At 47.5% G+C, this 19622-nt stretch overlaps 1 protein-coding gene and 1 long non-coding RNA gene across 6 annotated transcripts in view; both read right to left on the bottom strand.

The window, feature by feature from the left end:
• The window catches only part of LOC128699201 (adenosylhomocysteinase-like 1), a 562478-nt gene that overhangs the window by 244509 nt on the left and 298347 nt on the right, over positions 1–19622 (bottom strand). The gene's annotated exons all lie outside the window — the stretch shown is intronic.
• On the bottom strand, positions 16417–17490 carry LOC138854295 (uncharacterized). Its single transcript, XR_011393486.1, has 3 exons — positions 17378–17490; positions 17138–17317; positions 16417–16507 (listed from the first exon to the last, which is right to left on the bottom strand). It is a non-coding gene; the product is annotated as an uncharacterized lncRNA (long non-coding RNA).

Genomic DNA, 19622 nt, shown 5'->3' on the forward strand with positions numbered 1-19622 from the left:
ACACCAACACTGCCACCACACCAACACTGCCACTACACCAACACTGCCACCACACCAACACTGCCACCACACCAACACTGCAACCACATCAACACTGCCACCACACCAACACTGCCACCACACCAACACTGCCACTACACCAACACTGCCACTACACCAACACTGCCACTACACCAACACTGCCACCACACCAACACTGCCACCACACCAACACTGCCACCACACCAACACTGCCACCACACCAACACTGCCACCACACCAACACTGCCACCACACCAACACTGCCACTACACCAACACTGCCACGACACCAACACTGCCACTACACCAACACTGCCACCACACCAACACTGCCACCACACCAACACTGCCACCAAACCAACACTGCCACCACACCAACACTACCACAACACCAACACTACCACCACACCAACACTACCACCACACCAACACTGCCACCACACCAACACTGCCACCACACCAACACAACCACCAACACTACCACCACACCAACACTACCACCACACCAACACTGCCACGCCAACACTGCCACCACACCAACACTGCCACCACACCAACACTACCACCACACCAACAATACCACCACACGAACACTGCCACCACACCAACACTGCCACTACACCAACACTGCCACCACACCAACACTGCCACCACACCAACACTGCCACCACACCAATACTGCCACCACACCAACACTGCCACCACACCAACACTGCCACCACACCAATACTGCCACCACACCAACACTGCCACCACACCAACACTGCCACTACACCAACACTGCCACTACACCAACACTGCCACCACACCAACACTGCCACCACACCAACACTGCCACCACACCAACACTGCCACTACACCAACACTGCCACGACACCAACACTGCCACCACACCAACACTGCCACCACACCAACACTGCCACCACACCAACACTGCCACCACACCAACACTGCCACCACACCAACACTACCACAACACCAACACTACCACCACAACCACCACACCAACACTACCACCACACCAACACTGCCACCACACCAACACTGCCACCACACCAACACAACCACCAACACTACCACCACACCAACACTACCACCACACCAACACTGCCACGCCAACACTGCCACCACACCAACACTGCCACCACACCAACACTACCACCACACCAACAATACCACCACACGAACACTGCCACCACACCAACACTGCCACTACACCAACACTGCCACCACACCAACACTGCCACCACACCAACACTGCCACCACACCAATACTGCCACCACACCAACACTGCCACCACACCAACACTGCCACCACACCAATACTGCCACCACACCAACACTGCCACCACACCAACACTGCCACTACACCAACACTGCCACTACACCAACACTGCCACCACACCAACACTGCCACCACACCAATACTGCCAGCACACCAACACTGCCACTACACCAACACTGCCACCACACCAACACTGCCACCACACCAATACTGCCACCACACCAACACTGCCACTACACCAACACTGCCACTACACCAACACTGCCACCACACCAACACTGCCACTACACCAACACTGCCACTACACCAACACTGCCACCACACCAATACTGCCACCACACCAATACTGCCACCACACCAACACTGCCACCACACCAATACTGCCACCACACCAACACTGCCACCACACCAACACTGCCACCACACCAACACTGCCACCACACCAACACTGCCACTACACCAACACTGCCACCACACCAACACTGCCACCACAAAAACACTGCCACCACACCAACACTGCCACTACACCAACACTGCCACCACACCAACACTGCCACCACACCAACACTGCCACCACACCAACACTGCCACCACACCAACACTACCACAACACCAACAATACCACCACACCAATACTGCCACTACACCAACACTGCCAGTACACCAACACTACCACCACACCAACACTGCCACCACACCAACACTGCCACAACACCAACACTACCACCACACCAACACTACCACCACACCAACACTGCCACCACACCAGCACTACCACCACACCAACACTATCCCACTAACACCAACACTATGCATGCCAGTGACTGTCAGCGTGCCTCGTTGTGCTCCCGGTTTTCTGGTGTTTTCACGGTCGCTCTTACGTGCTAGAACTTTAATTTGTGTCATCAATCCTATACGATACATCCCTCTAGCGCCTGGAACCAATCTTGGGCGGAAAACATTATATACTGAGTCAAAAAAGGAGAATTAGTGTGCACCACCTAGCAGAGTTTACTACCAGAGGGGAATCATAGGCCTGTTTCCCGTGTGAAAAAAATAATAATAATTGAACTTTGTGTCAGAGGAAAGAAAGTCTCCCTGAAAGCATTGAGTATACATAGTGTATAGTGTATACTACAGTGGCTCCCTAGTATATTGATGATAAAGGCTAAAGTGTCATTTGAAAACAGGTGAATTTGTAAATGAAGTGATAAGCCTATAGAGGTAGGTGCCAGAAGTCGCCAGAAACTTACCACAGGTCAGCTGTTTTTAATAATCTTCCTGGCCTGCTAGTGTACTCGCATATAATCTAATGATACAAGTGAATAGCAGAATACAGTGTTGTAGTAGCAACTAACCAGTATTATAATGGTACTTAGTGGAGTGGAGTGACTTTCATTAGTTTCTTTTTCTTGAAATACGAGACGTTACTGTGAATTTCATATAACCTGTAGTTACCAGCGGTCGCAATATACACAACGAGAAACAATTATTACTACAGAAAAAGCGTCCTTCCTCCAAAATTTGCACCAGTCAACTATAGTGATAATATAGCATTTATTGTGGTGGAGACGGAAAAAACAAAAATAGAAAAGCCAGATACAGCGATTGATAAACAAAGAGGTCGACTGTACGTCATTGCAGGAGCTGCCAGATATCACCGGCTCTTCAACACGCAAGTTATACTTTTGTATCAGTCAAATCACATATTACTCGGGTAGATAATTTCCAGTAGATCCTTCATGTGTTAGCTCAAATCACCGACCAGTATGTTTTAAATAAGTGACCCACTGATCAGAGCAGATCGACTGGTCCGAACCCTTGACTGGTCCGAACCCTTGACTGGTCCGAACCCGGGACTGGTTTCAAACAGTTTCGTTGGACAATAAAGCAGACTGTAAACGGATGGGTTTGTAGGCGCCCTTATAAACACAAACATTAAAAATCAGGAACGTGACGGTAAGCTGTCCAATATACAAAAAGAGTTAGAAACAGAAATACAAATAGCTAGAGCTTCATTTAAGGTTATTAATATAATATTCAAGAGGTTGCTAGTAGAATTGCAGTAAATCAACCATTCAAATCATTATGAAGCTGTGTGTAGTCTGTGGTCAGTCAAACAAACGGGCTTCCACATGGATAAATTGTCATTTTTGTGGAAATTGGTGTCACGCCCCTTGTGCAGATATCCAAGAACTAGCTACAAGCAGTGTTAAAACAGAGAAGTGTTTTTGGGTATGCCCAAATGAGGAAAATCTGTGGACTAAAATCACAAGGGTATTAAAAGAGGATAACATCAAAGCTGCTTTCATAGAAAACCTGGAAGCTTTCTACAACAGATGGGAACATAAAAAGTCTGGGCTGAATGGTACTGCCCTTGATACTGGCCATGTAGTCACAAACTGTAAGGCTGGAGGTGATGTCCTGGTAGTCAGTAAATGTGGGGCTGATAGTGCTGTCCTGGGAGACAGTAATGGTGAAGCTGGAGGTGCTGTCCTGGGAGACAGAAATGGTGAAGCTGGAGATACTGTCCTGGGAGACAGTAATGGTGAAGATGGAGGTGCTGTCCTGGGAGACAGAAATGGTGAAGCTGGAGTTACTGTCCTGGGAGACAGTAATGGTGAAGCTGGAGATTTTGTCCAGGTAGTCGGGAATTATACGCAGGAAGGAATACATATAAATGACCTCATAGAGGACAGGAGCCATAGTAGGGAAACAAGTGTAGTCAAAGATAAGATAAAACCAATATTGCAAACTAGAAATACCGCAGGAAATAGCAAACAAGAGGACTCCAATAGCAATAGTGAGGATAAATTACCAAAAACAACTGGTGTGAGCTCCATTGTTGGTGCTAGGGAGGATAGGAATAAGACAGGGAAACATGCACCAACAGGGAATACAGTCACAGAAACCCAAGGCAAACGGAAACCAAGCCTGTGCACATACTATGCACTTGGTATCTGCTGGCATGGGAAATCTGGAAAAACAGATGGGACATGCAACTATGACCACCCTAGAAAATGTCATGCCCATATGACAACAGGAAAATGCAAACTCCCTTCCTGTAAGCTTTTTCACCCTGAAATGTGTACCTCTTCAGTACAGGAAAGACTGTGCTATAACTTAAATTGCCAGGCATACCATCTAAAGGGGACAAAAAGATACAAAACATCCAGGCCATGGGAAAACCTGGGTAGCCACAGCCACTCAAGAGGGAGAGGTTTTTTAGTGCCAGGAAGGAAAAAAAACTGGCAGGAAATGGCAGAAATCGTACACCAAATCCAGTCATTCCTGGAGTGGAACCACAGTCGATGGCCTCCACTCCAAACCAACAGATACAGATACTAATGCCGGAAAAAAAATCCCCCCCCAGTACCAACAATACCACCAGTCCGATAACATTCTTCTTTGCAAATATACAGGGTCTAAAGCCAGCAACAAACAACAAAATACCTTTCATCCGTGGACTGCTTGCAGAGGCAAAGGCAATGTTCGCGGCTTTCACTGAGACCCACATAAAGGATCACTTGGACAACGAAATATGGATCCCAGGTTACAACCTATACAGATGTGACAGAGTGAACAGGCAAAAGGGGGGGGTTGGCCTGTACATTGCAGAGTCACTTGTTTGCACAGAACTGCTTAATGCCTCAAATGACGTAGTGGAAGTTTTAGCAGTAAAGGTCGAGAACCAAAACCTAGTCATTGTGGTAGTCTACAAGCCTCCGGATGCAACATCCCAGCAATTCCAGGAACAGCTGTTAAAAATTGACCACTGTCTGGAAAATCTTCCAGCTCCTGCACCCAACATCTTGCTCCTGGGGGATTTCAACTTAAGGCACCTAAAATGGAGGAATATAGCAAATAATATTGTTGCAGTAATAACACCAGGAGGCAGCTCTGATGAAAACTCACACTCACACGAGCTTTTAAATCTCTGCACAAAATTCAATTTAAACCAGCAAATAATAGAGCCTACTAGACTGGAGAATACACTAGACCTCATCTTCACTAACAATGATGATCTGATAAGAAATGTCACCATATCAAAAACAATATACTCAGATCACAACATAATTGAGGTTCAGACATGTATGCGTGGAGCCCCAGACCGACAAAATGAGACTAGTCACGAGGGAGCATTCACCAAATTCAACTTCAATAACAAAAACATAAAGTGGGACCAAGTAAACCAAGTCCTAACCGATATAAGCTGGGAAGATATACTAAGCAACACAGACCCGAACTTATGCCTAGAACAGATTAACTCGGTGGCACTCGATGTATGCACAAGGCTTATTCCTCTAAGAAAAAGGAGGAGTAGATGTAAAATAGAAAGAGACAGGCGCTCCCTTTACAGGCGACGGAAACGAATAACAGAGCGGCTAAAAGAGGTCAATATATCTGAAATGCGCAGGGAGACACTGGTCAGAGAAATAGCAAGCATCGAACTTAAGCTAAAAGAATCCTTTAGGAGTCAGGAATCGCGGGAAGAACTAAAAGCCATAAATGAAATCGAAAGAAACCCAAAGTATTTCTTCTCCTATGCCAAATCAAAATCGAGAACAACGTCCAGTATTGGGCCCCTACTTAAACAAGATGGGTCCTACACAGATGACAGCAAGGAAATGAGTGAGCTACTCAAGTCCCAATATGACTCAGTTTTTAGCAAGCCGCTAACCAGACTGAGAATCGAAGATCAAAATGAATTTTTTATGAGCCACAAAATTTGATTAACACAAGCCTATCCGATGTTATCCTGACGCCAAATGACTTCGAACAGGCGATAAATGACATGCCCATGCACTCTGCCCCAGGGCCAGACTCATGGAACTCTGTGTTCATCAAGAACTGCAAGAAGCCCCTATCACGAGCCTTTTCCATCCTATGGAGAGGGAGCATGGACACGGGGGTCGTCCCTCAGTTACTAAAAACAACAGACATAGCCCCACTCCACAAAGGGGGCAGTAAAGCAACAGCAAAGAACTACAGACCAATAGCACTAACATCCCATATCATAAAAATCTTTGAAAGGGTCCTAAGAAGCAAGATCACCACCCATCTAGAAACCCATCAGTTACACAACCCAGGGCAACATGGGTTTAGAACAGGTCGCTCCTGTCTGTCTCAACTACTGGATCACTACGACAAGGTCCTAAATGCACTAGAAGACAAAAAGAATGCAGATGTAATATATACAGACTTTGCAAAAGCCTTCGACAAGTGTGACCATGGCGTAATAGCGCACAAAATGCGCGCTAAAGGAATAACAGGAAAAGTCGGTCGATGGATCTATAATTTCCTCACTAACAGAACACAGAGAGTAGTCGTCAACAGAGTAAAGTCCGAGGCAGCTACGGTGAAAAGCTCTGTTCCACAAGGCACAGTACTAGCTCCCATCTTGTTCCTCATCCTCATATCCGACATAGACAAGGATGTCAGCCACAGCACCGTGTCTTCCTTTGCAGATGACACCCGAATCTGCATGACAGTGTCTTCCATTGCAGACACTGCAAGGCTCCAGGCGGACATCAACCAAATCTTTCAGTGGGCTGCAGAAAACAATATGAAGTTCAACGATGAGAAATTTCAATTACTCAGATATGGTAAACATGAGGAAATTAAATCTTCATCAGAGTACAAAACAAATTCTGGCCACAAAATAGAGCGAAACACCAACGTCAAAGACCTGGGAGTGATTATGTCGGAGGATCTCACCTTCAAGGACCATAACATTGTATCAATCGCATCTGCTAGAAAAATGACAGGATGGATAATGAGAACCTTCAAAACTAGGGAGGCCAAGCCCATGATGACACTCTTCAGGTCACTTGTTCTATCTAGGCTGGAATATTGCTGCACTCTAACAGCACCTTTCAAGGCAGGTGAAATTGCCGACCTAGAAAATGTACAGAGAACTTTCACGGCGCGCATAACGGAGATAAAACACCTCAATTACTGGGAGCGCTTGAGGTTTCTAAACCTGTATTCCCTGGAACGCAGGAGGGAGAGATACATGATTATATACACCTGGAAAATCCTAGAGGGACTAGTACCGAACTTGCACACGAAAATCACTCACTACGAAAGCAAAAGACTTGGCAGACGATGCACCATCCCCCCAATGAAAAGCAGGGGTGTCACTAGCACGTTAAGAGACCATACAATAAGCGTCAGGGGCCCGAGACTGTTCAACTGCCTCCCAGCACACATAAGGGGGATTACCAACAGACCCCTGGCAGTCTTCAAGCTGGCACTGGACAAGCACCTAAAGTCAGTTCCTGATCAGCCGGGCTGTGGCTCGTACGTTGGTTTGCGTGCAGCCAGCAGCAACAGCCTGGTTGATCAGGCGCTGATCCACCAGGAGGCCTGGTCACAGACCGGGCCGCGGGGGCGTTGACCCCCGAAACTCTCTCCAGGTAAACTCCAGGTAAACTACCACCACACCAACACTATCCCACCAACACCAACACTATCCCACCAAAACTACCACCACACCAACATTATCCCACCAAAACTACCACCACACCAACACTATCCCACCAACACCTCCACACCAACACTATCCCACCAACACTACCGCCACACCAACACCACCACACCAACACTATCCCACCAACACTACCGCCACACCAACACTACCGCTACACCAACACTGCCACCACACCACCACACCAACACTACCACCACACCAACACTATCCCACCAACACTACCACCATACCAACCCTACCGCCACACCAACCCTACCACCACACCAACACTATCCCACCAACAGCACCACACCAACACTACCACCACACCAACATTGCCACCACACCAACATTGCCACCACACAAACCCTACCACCACACCAACACTGCCACCACACCAACACTGCCACCACACCAACACTACCACCACACCAACACTACCACCACTACCACCACACCAACACTATCCCACCAACACCACAACACCAACACTACCACCACACTAACACTATCCCACCAACACCAACACTACCACCACACCAACACTACCACCACACCAACACTATCCCACCAATACTACCGCCACACCAACACTACCACCACACCAACACTATCCCACCAATACTACCGCCACACCAACACTACCACCACACCAACACTATCCCACCAATACTACCGCCACACCAACACTACCACCACACTAACACTATCCCACCAACACCAACACTAACACCACACCAACCACACTAACACTATACCACCAACACCAACACTACCACCACACCAACACTACCACCACACCACCACTATCCCACCAATACTACCGCCACACCAACACTACCACCACACCCACCAATACTACCGCCACACAAACACTACCACCACACCAACACTAACCACTACCACCACACCAACACTACCACCACACCAACACTATCCCACCAATACTACCGCCACACCAACACTACCACCACACTAACACTATCCCACCAACACCAACACTACCACCACACCAACACTATATCCCACCAATACTACCGCCACACCAACACCACCACACCAACACACACCACACCAACACCACCACACCAACACCACCACACCAACACCACCACACCAACACCACCACACCAACACCACCACACCAACACCACCACACCAACACCACCACACCAACACCACCACACCAACACCACCACACCAACACCACCACAAGAATACAACTACCACACCAACACTACCACCACATCAGCACTACCACGCCAACACTATCCCACCAACACCAACACTACCACCACACCAACACCACCACACCAACACTACCACCACACCAACGCTACCACCACACCAACGCTACCACCACACCAACACTATCCCATCAACACTACCACACCAACACTATCCCACCAACACCACCACACCAACACTACCACCCCACCAACACTATCCCACCAACACCACCACACCAACACTATCCCACCAACACCACCACACCAACACTACCACCACACCAACACTACCACCACACCAACACTACCACCACACCAGCACTACCACCACACCAACACTATCCCACTAACACCAACACTACCACCACACCAACACTATCCCACCAAAACTACCACCACACCAACACTACCACCACACCAACACTACCCCACCAACACTATCCCACCAACACGACCACACCAACACTACCACCACACTAACACTATCCCACCAACACCAACACTACCACCACACCAACACTACCACCACACCAACACTACTACCGCCACACCAACACTACCACCACACCAACACTATCCCACCAATACTACCGCCACACCAACACTACCACCACACCAACACTATCCCACCAATACTACCGCCACACCAACACTACCACCACACTAACACTATCCCACCAACACCAACACTACCACCACACCAACACTACCACCACACCAACACTACCACCACACTAACACTATCCCACCAACACCAACACTACCACCACACCAACACTACCACCACACCAACACTATCCCACCAATACTACCGCCACACCAACACTACCACCACACCAACACTATCCCACCAATACTACCGCCACACCAACACTACCACCACACCAACACTATCCCACCAATACTACCGCCACACCAACACTACCACCACACCAACACTATCCCACCAATACTACCGCCACACCAACACTACCACCACACTAACACTATCCCACCAACACCAACACTACCACCACACCAACACTATCCCACCAATACTACCGCCACACCAACACTACCACCACACCAACACTATCCCACCAATACTACCGCCACACCAACACTACCACCACACCAACACTACCACCACACCAACACTATCCCACCAATACTACCGCCACACCAACACTACCACCACACCAACACTATCCCACCAATACTACCGCCACACCAACACTACCACCACACCAACACTATCCCACCAATACTACCGCCACACCAACACTACCACCACACCAACACTATCCCACCAATACTACCGCCACACCAACACTACCACCACACTAACACTATCCCACCAACACCAACACTACCACCACACCAACACTACCACCACACCAACACTATCCCACCAATACTACCGCCACACCAACACTACCACCACACCAACACTATCCCACCAACACTATCCCACCAACACCACCACACCAACACTACCACCACACCAACACTACCACACCAACACTACCACACCAACACCACCACACCAACACTACCACACCAACACCACCACACCAACACCACCACACCAACACTACCACAAGAATACAACTACCACACCAACACTACCACCACATCAGCACTACCACGCCAACACTATCCCACCAACACCACCACACCAACCCTACCACACCAACACTATCCCACCAACACTACCACCACACCAACACCACCACACCAACACTACCACCACACCAACGCTACCACCACACCAACGCTACCACCACACCAACACTATCCCATCAACACTACCACACCAACACTATCCCACCAACACCACCACACCAACACTACCACCCCACCAACACTATCCCACCAACACCACCACACCAACATTATCCCACCAACACCACCACACCAACACTACCACCACACCAACACTACCACCACACCAACACTACCACCACACCAGCACTACCACCACACCAACACTATCCCACTAACACCAACACTACCACCACACCAACACTATCCCACCAAAACTACCACCACACCAACACTACCACCACACCAACACTACCCCACCAACACTATCCCACCAACACTACCGCCACACCAACACTACCGCTACACCAACACTGCCACCACACCAACACTACCACACCAACACTACCACCACACCAACACTACCAGCACACCAACACTATCCCACCAACACTACCGCCACACCAACCTTACCGCCACACCAACCCTACCGCCACACCAACCCTACCACCACACCAACACTATCCCACCAACAGCACCACACCAACACTACCACCACACCAACATTGCCACCACACCAACATTGCCACCACACCAACATTGCCACCACACCAACCCTACCACCACACCAACACTGCCACCACACCAACACTACCACCACACCAACACTACCACCACACCAACACTATCCTACCAACACCACCACACCAACACTACCACACCAACACTACCACCACACCAACACTATCCCACCAACACCACCACACCAACACTACCACCACACCAACACTATCCCACCAACACCACCACACCAACACTACCACCACACCATCACTATCCCACCAATACTACCGCCACACCAACACTACCACCACACCAACACTATCCCACCAATACTACCACCACACCAACACTACCACCACACCAACACTATCCCACCAATACTACCGCCACACCAACACTACCACCACACCATCACTATCCCACCAATACTACCGCCACACCAACACTACCACCACACCAACACTATCCTACCAACACTATCCAACCAACACTATCTCACCAACACTACCACCACACCAACACTACCACCAAACCAACACTACCACACCAACACTACCACACCAACACTACCACACCAACACCACCACACCAACACTACCACACCAATACAACTACCACACCAACACTACCACCACATCAGCACTACCACGCCAACACTATCCCACCAACACCACCACACCAACCCTACCACACCAACACTATCCCACCAACACTACCACCAGACCAACACCACCACACCAACACTACCACCACACCAACGCTACCACATCAACACTATCCCACCAACACTACCACACCAACACTATCCCACCAACACCACCACACCAACACTACCACCCCACCAACACTATCCCACCAACACCACCACACCAACACCATCCCACCAATATTACCGCCACACCAACACTACCACCACACCAACACTATCCCACCAACACCACCACACCAACACCACCACACCAACACTACCACCACACCAACACTACCACCACACCAACACTACCACACCAACACTACAACACCAACACCACCACACCAACACTACCACACCAACACTACCACACCAATACAACTACCACACCAACACTACCACCACATCAGCACTACCACGCCAACACTATCCCACCAACACCACCACACCAACCTTCCCACACCAACACTATCCCACCAACACTACCACCACACCAACACTACCACCACACCACTACTAAACCAACACCACACAAACAGTACCACCACAGCAACATTACCACCACACCAACACTACCACCACACCAACACTACCACACCAACACACCAACACTACCACCACACCAACACTACCACCACACCAACACTACCACACCAACACCACACCAACACTACCACACCAACTACCACCACACCAACACTGCCATCACACCAACACTACCACACCAACACTACCACCACACCAACACTACCACAATAAAACTGCCATCACACCAACACTACCACACCAACACTACCACACCAACACTACCACACCAACACCACCACACCAACACTACCACACCAACACTGCCATCACACCAACACTACCACACCAACTACCACACCAACACTGCCATCACACCAACACTAACACACCACCACCACACCAACACTTCCACACCAACACCACCACACCAACACTACCACACCAGCTACCACCACACCAACACTACCACAATAACTGCCATCACACCAACACTACCACATCAACACCACCACACCAACACTACCACACCAACACTACCACACCAACACTACCACACCAAAACCACCACACCAACACTGCCATCACACCAACACTAACACACCACCACCACACCAACACTTCCACACCAACACCACCACACCAACACTACCACACCAGCTACCACCACACCAACACTACCACAATAACTGCCATCACACCAACACTACCACATCAACACCACCACACCAACACTACCACACCAACACTACCACACCAACACTACCACACCAAAACCACCACACCAACACTGCCATCACACCAACACTACCACACCAACACCACCACACCAACACCACCACTACCACACCAACACCACCACACCAACACTACCACACCAATGCCATCACACCAACACTACCACACCAACACTACCACACCAACACTGCCATCACACCAACACTACCACACCACCACCACCACACCAACACCACCACACCAACACTACCACACCAACTACCACCACACCAACACTACCACAATAACACTGACATCACACCAACACTACCACACCAACACTGCCATCACACCAACACTACCACACCACCACCACCACCACACCAACACTACCACACCAACTACCACCACACCAACACTACCACAATAACACTGACATCACACCAACACTACCACACCACCACCACCACCACCACACCAACACTACCACACCAACACTACCACACCAACTACCACCACACCAACACTACCACAATAACACTGACATCACACCAACACTACCACACCAACACTACCACACCAACTACCACCACACCAACACTACCACAATAACACTGACATCACACCAACACTACCACACCACCACCACCACACGAACACTTCCACACCAACACTACCACAATAACACTGCCATCACACCAACACTACCACACCAACACTACCACAATAACACTGCCATCACACCAACACTACCACACCAACACTACCGCATCAATACAACTACATCAATCACTGAAGTTGTGGTAACACTGTGATCACAGTGTTTATTTTTTCTATTAATATTCACAGACCAGACATCAATTAACACTTCACGTCAACTATTAATACTCCGCCTCATCAATTGTTAACACTCCACCACATCAACTCTCAACACTCCACATCAATCATCAACACTGTACATCAATCATCAACACTGTACATCAATCATCAACACTGTACATCAATCATCAACACTGTACATCAATCAACACTGTACATCAATCAACACTGTACATCAATCAACACTGTACATCAATCAACTAGCACAAGTCAGGAAGGTAAGATGCAGATCATCTTTTCCCTTAAGCATTTTTCTTCCAATTAACAGCAACAGCAAGCCAATTATAATTATTATTATTATTATTATTATTATTATTATTACTCTGGCACTTCCCGCCGTCACAACACAAATAATAAATTACATTAAATTATAATAAATTATTTTCAGTTTTTGCAAGAGAAAAAATGACTCCAATATATTCGTATTCTAGAAAGCAGCATTTTTCTTCCTGGACACTTGTTACACATGTTGAACCTTCCTGGACACTTGTTACACATGTTGAACCTTCCTGGACACTTGTTACACATGTTGAACCTTCCCGGACACTTGTTACACATGTTGAACCTTCCTGGACACTTGTTACACATGTTGAACCTTCCCGGACACTTGTTACACATGTTGAACCTTTCTGGACACTTGTTACACATGTTGAACCTTCCTGGACACTTGTTACACATGTTGAACCTTCCTGGACACTTGTTACACATGTTGAACCTTCCCGGACACTTGTTACACATGTTGAACCTTCCCGGACACTTGTTACACATGTTGAACCTTCCTGGACACTTGTTACACATGTTGAACCTTCCCGGACACTTGTTACACATGTTGAACCTTCCTGGACACTTGTTACACATGTTGAACCTTCCCGGACACTTGTTACACATGTTGAACCTTCCTGGGCACTTGTTACACATGTTGAACCTTCCCGGACACTTGTTACACATGTTGAACCTTCCTGGACACTTGTTACACATGTTGAACCTTCCCGGACACTTGTTACACATGTTGAACCTTCCTGGACACTTGTTACACATGTTGAACCTTCCTGGACACTTGTTACACATGTTGAACCTTCCCGGACACTTGTTACACATGTTGAACCTTCCTGGACACTTGTTACACATGTTGAACCTTCCCGGACACTTGTTACACATGTTGAACCTTCCTGGACACTTGTTACACATGTTGAACCTTCCTGGACACTTGTTACACATGTTGAACCTTCCCGGACACTTGTTACACATGTTGAACCTTCCTGGACACTTGTTACACATGTTGAACCTTCCTGGACACTTGTTACACATGTTGAACCTTCCTGGACACTTGTTACACATGTTGAACCTTCCTGGACACTTGTTACACATGTTGAACCTTCCCGGACACTTGTTACACATGTTGAACCTTCCTGGACACTTGTTACACATGTTGAACCTTCCTGGACACTTGTTACACATGTTGAACCTTCCTGGACACTTGTTACACATGTTGAACCTTCCTGGACACTTGTTACACATGTTGAACCTTCCTGGACACTTGTTACACATGTTGAACCTTCCCGGACACTTGTTACACATGTTGAACCTTCCTGGACACTTGTTACACATGTTGAACCTTCCCACTTGTTACACATGTTGAACACTTGTTACACATGTTGAACCTTCCTGGACACTTGTTACACATGTTGAACCTTCCTTGTTACACATGTTGAACCTTCCTGGACACTTGTTACACATGTTGAACCTTCCTGGACACTTGTTACACATGTTGAACCTTCCCGGACACTTGTTACACATGTTGAACCTTCCCGGACACTTGTTACACATGTTGAACCTTCCTGGACACTTGTTACACATGTTGAACCTTCCTGGACACTTGTTACACATGTTGAACCTTCCTGGACACTTGTTACACATGTTGAACCTTCCTGGACACTTGTTACACATGTTGAACCTTCCTGGACACTTGTTACACATGTTGAACCTTCCTGGACACTTGTTACACATGTTGAACCTTCCCGGACACTTGTTACACATGTTGAACCTTCCTGGACACTTGTTACACATGTTGAACCTTCCTGGACACTTGTTACACATGTTGAACCTTCCTGGACACTTGTTACACATGTTGAACCTTCCTGGACACTTGTTACACATGTTGAACCTTCCTGGACACTTGTTACACATGTTGAACCTTCCTGGACACTTGTTACACATGTTGAACCTTCCTGGACACTTGTTACACATGTTGAACCTTCCTGGACACTTGGACACTTGTGACACATGTTGAACCTTCCTGGACACTTGTTACACATGTTGAACCTTCCTGGACACTTGTTACACATGTTGAACCTTCCTGGACACTTGTTACACATGTTGAACCTTCCCGGACACTTGTTACACATGTTGAACCTTCCCGGACACTTGTTACACATGTTGAACCTTCCCGGACACTTGTTACACATGTTGAACCTTCCCGGACACTTGTTACACATGTTGAACCTTCCCGGACACTTGTTACACATGTTGAACCTTCCCGGACACTTGTTACACATGTTGAACCTTCCCGGACACTTGTTACACATGTTGAACCTTCCCGGACACTTGTTACACATGTTGAACCTTCCCGGACACTTGTTACACATGTTGAACCTTCCCGGACACTTGTTACACATGTTGAACCTTCCCGGACACTTGTTACACATGTTGAACCTTCCCGGACACTTGTTACACATGTTGAACCTTCCCGGACACTTGTTACACATGTTGAACCTTCCCGGACACTTGTTACACATGTTGAACCTTCCCGGACACTTGTTACACATGTTGAACCTTCCCGGACACTTGTTACACATGTTGAACCTTCCCGGACACTTGTTACACATGTTGAACCTTCCCGGACACTTGTTACACATGTTGAACCTTCCCGGACACTTGTTACACATGTTGAACCTTCCCGGACACTTGTTACACATGTTGAACCTTCCCGGACACTTGTTACACATGTTGAACCTTCCCGGACACTTGTTACACATGTTGAACCTTCCTGGACACTTGTTACACATGTTGAACCTTCCTGGACACTTGTTACACATGTTGAACCTTCCTGGACACTTGTTACACATGTTGAACCTTCCTGGACACTTGTTACACATGTTGAACCTTCCTGGACACTTGTTACACATGTTGAACCTTCCCGGACACTTGTTACACATGTTGAACCTTCCCGGACACTTGTTACACATGTTGAACCTTCCCGGACACTTGTTACACATGTTGAACCTTCCTGGACACTTGTTACACATGTTGAACCTTCCTGGACACTTGTTACACATGTTGAACCTTCCTGGACACTTGTTACACATGTTGAACCTTCCTGGACACTTGTTACACATGTTGAACCTTCCTGGACACTTGTTACACATGTTGAACCTTCCTGGACACTTGTTACACATGTTGAACCTTCCTGGACACTTGTTACACATGTTGAACCTTCCTGGACACTTGTTACACATGTTGAACCTTCCTGGACACTTGTTACACATGTTGAACCTTCCTGGACACTTGTTACACATGTTGAACCTTCCTGGACACTTGTTACACATGTTGAACCTTCCTGGACACTTGTTACACATGTTGAACCTTCCTGGACACTTGTTACACATGTTGAACCTTCCTGGACACTTGTTACACATGTTGAACCTTCCTGGACACTTGTTACACATGTTGAACCTTCCTGGACACTTGTTACACATGTTGAACCTTCCTGGACACTTGTTACACATGTTGAACCTTCCTGGACACTTGTTACACATGTTGAACCTTCCTGGACACTTGTTACACATGTTGAACCTTCCTGGACACTTGTTACACATGTTGAACCTTCCTGGACACTTGTTACACATGTTGAACCTTCCTGGACACTTGTTACACATGTTGAACCTTCCTGGACACTTGTTACACATGTTGAACCTTCCTGGACACTTGTTACACATGTTGAACCTTCCTGGACACTTGTTACACATGTTGAACCTTCCTGGACACTTGTTACACATGTTGAACCTTCCTGGACACTTGTTACACATGTTGAACCTTCCTGGACACTTGTTACACATGTTGAACCTTCCTGGACACTTGTTACACATGTTGAACCTTCCTGGACACTTGTTACACATGTTGAACCTTCCCGGACACTTGTTACACATGTTGAACCTTCCTGGACACTTGTTACACATGTTGAACCTTCCCGGACACATGTTACACATGTTGAACCTTCCTGGACACTTGTTACACATGTTGAACCTTCCCGGACACTTGTTACACATGTTGAACCTTCCTGGACACTTGTTACACATGTTGAACCTTCCTGGACACTTGTTACACATGTTGAACCTTCCCGGACACTTGTTACACATGTTGAACCTTCCTGGACACTTGTTACACATGTTGAACCTTCCTGGACACTTGTTACACATGTTGAACCTTCCTGGACACTTGTTACACATGTTGAACCTTCCTGGACACTTGTTACACATGTTGAACCTTCCCGGACGCTTGTTACACATGTTGAACCTTCCTGGACACTTGTTACACATGTTGAACCTTCCTGGACACTTGTTACACATGTTTATCATCCGGTAACTTGATGGCAGTGTTCGCCTGACAATATCTGACCAGAATGTCACTGGTCTTGGGGGTAACTCAATTCACGTTTTCTCTCCCACATCTACTTTATCAACGTCTATTCATTTTTCAGATTTCTCTGCCTTATTCTTCACGAATTATATCACAGAAGAATATTATACGATTATGCTGCTTTTCTACTTTTAAAATCTGCCTTCTTTTCTCCTCCTCTTTCATCGCCGGCTCCGCCTCCTGCTCCTCCTCTTCCATCTACTCCTGCACCTCCTCCTGCTGCTCCTCCTCCACCAAGACCTTCTCCTGCACCTACTCCTGCTCCTCCTGCTCCTTCCCCTCCCCCAAGACCTTCTCCTGCACCTCCTCCTGCTCCTCCTCCTCCACCAAGACCTTCTCCTGCACCTCTTCCTGCTCCTCCTCCTCCACCAAGACCTACTCCTGCACCTACTCCTGCACCTCCTCCTCCATCAACACCTACTCCTGCACTATCTATCAGTGGTTCTGGGTATTATTTTCCCCACAACCTGGTCTCACCTGGCTTCCTAGGTTGGAAAGGAAATATTAAAACATTAAGAAGTATTAAGAATCACACAGCAGAGTAAAAGATATGAGAATACTGAAAGTAAACTGAAGTTTGTAATATTTACATGTCATATTACAGAAAAGATAAACAGTCCTGCCATTTTGTTGCTACTATTGTTGGTTATTGTTAGGTAGAAGAAAAGTGGTTGGATGGAGGTTGATACAAACACTTTGTAAGGACAAGTTCTTGCTAGTCTTCCACCTCATCTTACTCATTCTCCTTCACAACTCCATCCATCATTGTTGTGAGTACGTTGGTGTGTACAAGAGTGGCACA

The sequence above is a fragment of the Cherax quadricarinatus genome, chromosome 54 (genome assembly GCF_038502225.1).
Source record: "Cherax quadricarinatus isolate ZL_2023a chromosome 54, ASM3850222v1, whole genome shotgun sequence".
Lineage (NCBI taxonomy): Eukaryota > Metazoa > Arthropoda > Malacostraca > Decapoda > Parastacidae > Cherax > Cherax quadricarinatus.